Source organism: Ursus americanus, chromosome 34 (assembly GCF_024610735.1).
Source record: "Ursus americanus isolate L20-20 chromosome 34, mUrsAme1.1.p, whole genome shotgun sequence".
NCBI classification, from domain to species: domain Eukaryota; kingdom Metazoa; phylum Chordata; class Mammalia; order Carnivora; family Ursidae; genus Ursus; species Ursus americanus.
In genome coordinates, this window is record NC_142160.1 from 7,037,193 (window position 1) to 7,040,902 (window position 3,710).

The following is a 3,710-nucleotide window of genomic DNA, read 5'->3' on the forward strand; positions in this document are numbered from 1 at the left end:
TGCCATGTTGCATTTCATGGCGTGAATATAGCACAACACATTCATCTGTTGTCCCGCTGAAGGCCATCCGGGCTGTTTGGGTTATCACAAACAATGCAGGGGTGAATAGTCTTGTGCCCTTTATCCTGATGCACGCGAGCCCCGATACATGCAGGGTATCAGTGGCTGACAGTGGAATTGATGGATCCTAAATTTTATTTATCCTCATCCTTACTCCATATGCCGAAGAGTCTTCCAAAGTGGCCATTCTAATTTACAGTACCACCAGTAGCAAATGATGTTCCCGTCATGGTACTTCCTCACCAACGCTTGGACTCATCAGGTTGTTAAAAATGGATTTATCAAATGATCTTCCCAATTTTAATTATTCTGCCTTGGATAAAAGCGAGCCAGTTCCCTCAAAGGCTCATGAGTGGCGGGGTCGTGTAGTGGTAGGAATGTAGACTTTGGATTTAGTTTGGGTTCATGTCTCAGCTCGTGTGAAAGTTACTTAACTTTCTGTGCTTCATTTGTTTAAACTATTTTTTAAAGATTTATTTATTATTTACTTTAGAGAGAAGGAGGGAGAGAGAGCGAGAGTGAGCAGGGGGAAGGGCAGAGAGAGGGAGAATCTCAAGCTGACTCCACGTTTAGCATGGAGCCCGACACGGGGCTCAATCTCACAACCCATGAGATCATGACCTGAACTGAAACCAAGAGTCACACACTTAACCAACTGCGCCCCTGAGGCACCCTTCTGTGCCTCATTTTTCACATCTGTCAAATTGGGTGATAATAATGCTCAACCTCATCAAATTATTGTAATGATTAAGTGACTTGATAAACATAAAGCATTTAGAGCAGTACCTGCCACATAGTGAGTACTGTATGTGCTCGTCATTGTTATTATGAGAAAAGCAAAAGAATGTCCGGGATCAGGTGTTGCTCAAGATGAGAATGCGTAGAATCAGACCCATAAATACAGAGAACAAACTGACTGACAGTTGCCACGGGGGAGGGAGCGGGGGATGGGCAAAATTGGGACAGGGGAGTGGGAGACACAAGTGTCCAATAATGGGAGGAATGTCACAGGGACAAAAGGCACAGCCTAGGGCATATAGCTGGTGATCCTGTAATAGCATTGTGTGGTGACATGGCAGCTACGTTGTGGTGAGCACGGCATAACCCATAGACTTGTCACAAGTCACTGTGTTGTACACCTAAAACTAACTTAACATCGTGTCTCAACTGTTCTCAAATTTAAACATTTAGAAAAATTAGAAAGCTTATATGTTGGGAGAAAATCAGGATTATTGAACAATTTATTCATTGATTGATCAAGTCAACAAACATCTGAAGGACTATGAGACCTGAAAGGAAGAGAGACCAGGTTTCGAGTGCCAAGTACCTGCTGCTCCTGGGACCCTCATTCTGGCCAGCTCTCTGCCCAGCAAGGCTGGGCAAGGATGGAGCAGCCGGAGGGACACAGAGGCCACCCAGGGTTGAGTGGAACCTGTGGGAATGCCACAAGGGGATCGGACACGGGCTTTCCCTGTGGGGTTCTCCACTTCCAGGGGCTGCTGTTGGGCTTAGCAGACCCAGTCTTGAAGGGGGGGGCACTCAGCCAGGTTTTCAACAGACCTTGCATCTCTCTTCTTATGAAATTATAAGTCTTTGGAGATGATTGAGCGAATGACGAGAAGCCCCGAGGCCTTATTCAAAACAGGTATCTGATACCAATCAAGCTGAAGGAGAAGAGTGTGTTACTAGGTTGAAAGGAGCAAAGACCTTTTGGCCTGAGATTTTGTAGTTTACACCAGTTATAAGGAAGGGGCTCTGAACTCTGACCATTGTGATGGACACGTGTACAACATAGGGATTCAGTGTTTATATACATTAGGAAGTGATCACCATGACAATTCTAGCTCCTGTTTGGTACCATACAAAGTTGCTATGATTATTAACTACGTTCCTTATGCTGTACATTCGTATCCCTATTAAATGAGGTAATACTTAATACTTATAAGATACTTAGAACAGATAGACCATTTTTAATTCAATAAATATTATTGAAAGTATGTATGCTTAAAACTGCTAAAAATAGATTTCAGTCATATAGAAATCTATGCAAGTCTTATTTTAAAGTATTATGATGGCATCTTGCTTTCCTGTGTGTTTGAAAAATACAAACAAAGACAGATGAGGGGCACCTGGGTGGTGCAGTCAGTTAAGCGACTCTTGGTTTCAGCGCAGGCCATGATCTCAGGGTTGTGAGATCAAGGCCCGCATTGGTCTCCACGTTCAGCGCGGAGTCGGCTTGAAATTCTCTCTCCCTCTCCCTCTGCCCCTCCTGCTTGTGCTCTCGCTCTCTCTCTCTCAAAAAAAAAAATCTTTGTTATTTCTGGGTCGTTGAATATTATTCAGATAGACAAAAGTGTGCCTATAGATATACCAATTAGAACTTTGGTACTGGGAATTTGGGGCATATGGCTTGATTGTCAGATATCATAATGACATTATTTTTGTCTATAAAACGCAATGAAATTACACTGAGAAAAATGTAAATGCTTTCCCTTATGATCTAGTATTCAAGACTAAAGTAATTTGTAGAGCTATTACCTGGTTTTTATCATCAGTGTCGTTCACAAAGGCCATTTTTCCACAAAGAAACAAAGTTTTAATAGCCACTTTATCCAAGTGACTGTGTGAAATGAAACTCCAAATTACTACGTGTTAGGACTTTGGGGTACCTTGCAAATGCATTAGCAAGTCTCTTCGCTAATGTCCCCAATTAATTAATACTCTTCGGTTCATCTGAAAACTATAGACTAGCCAAGGCTCGCAGGGCTGGGGCTAGGCAGCTCTCTAATGGGTCTGTGTACTTCTCTCCCCATTCGAGCGTTCTGCTTAGTTTGTGTATTTCCAAAATTATTTGCGGCATTTGTACCTTTACTATAATCGTGCAGTTTAATTAGATGTTTTGTAAACATGAAATATGATTTGTTGTTGTTGTTTAAAGTATACATTGGAGGCTTTGGAAGGATTTAATAAAACCAAGTTATTTTTCTAAAAAGAAAGAGCAAGAGCGGGGCTCCTGGGTGGCTCAGTCGGTTAAGCATCTGCCTTCCGCTCAAGTCATGATCCCAGGGTCCTGTGATTGAGCCCCACGTCACACTCCTTGCTCAGCAGGGAGCCTGCTTCTGTCTCTGCCTCTGCTCTTTTCCCTGCTTATGCTCTCTCTCTCTGACAAATAAACAAAATCTTTAAGAAAATAGAGAGACCTGATTTCTCCCCTCAATTTAAGGGGAAAGGTGGGTACACGGACCAGCAATACCAAACACAGCATGATCAGTGCTATCATGGTTGATACACGCAGAGGAGGAAACTATTAGACCTGAGAATGGCAGGTGGGAGCAAAGCAGGCTTCCTGTTGGTAGTACAATTGAGATGGGCTTCACAGCTTGACTAGGAGTTTGGCAAATAGAAATAGGGGAGAAAGGACATTACAAATACAGAGAAAAGCCTGAAAAGAAAATGACAGAAGCGTGAGAGTCAAGAGGCTATTTGAAGGTCTGATGTTGGTAGAAGATGCTTCAAATATCTTTGAAGACAATTAAAAAGTGGCAGAAAATCAGATGAGGGCCGGATCGTAAAGGGGTTTTAGGTAATGCTAAAAAGTTTGGAATTTATTCTTTAGCTGATAGGGAGTCACTCTAGGTTTCATTCAGAGG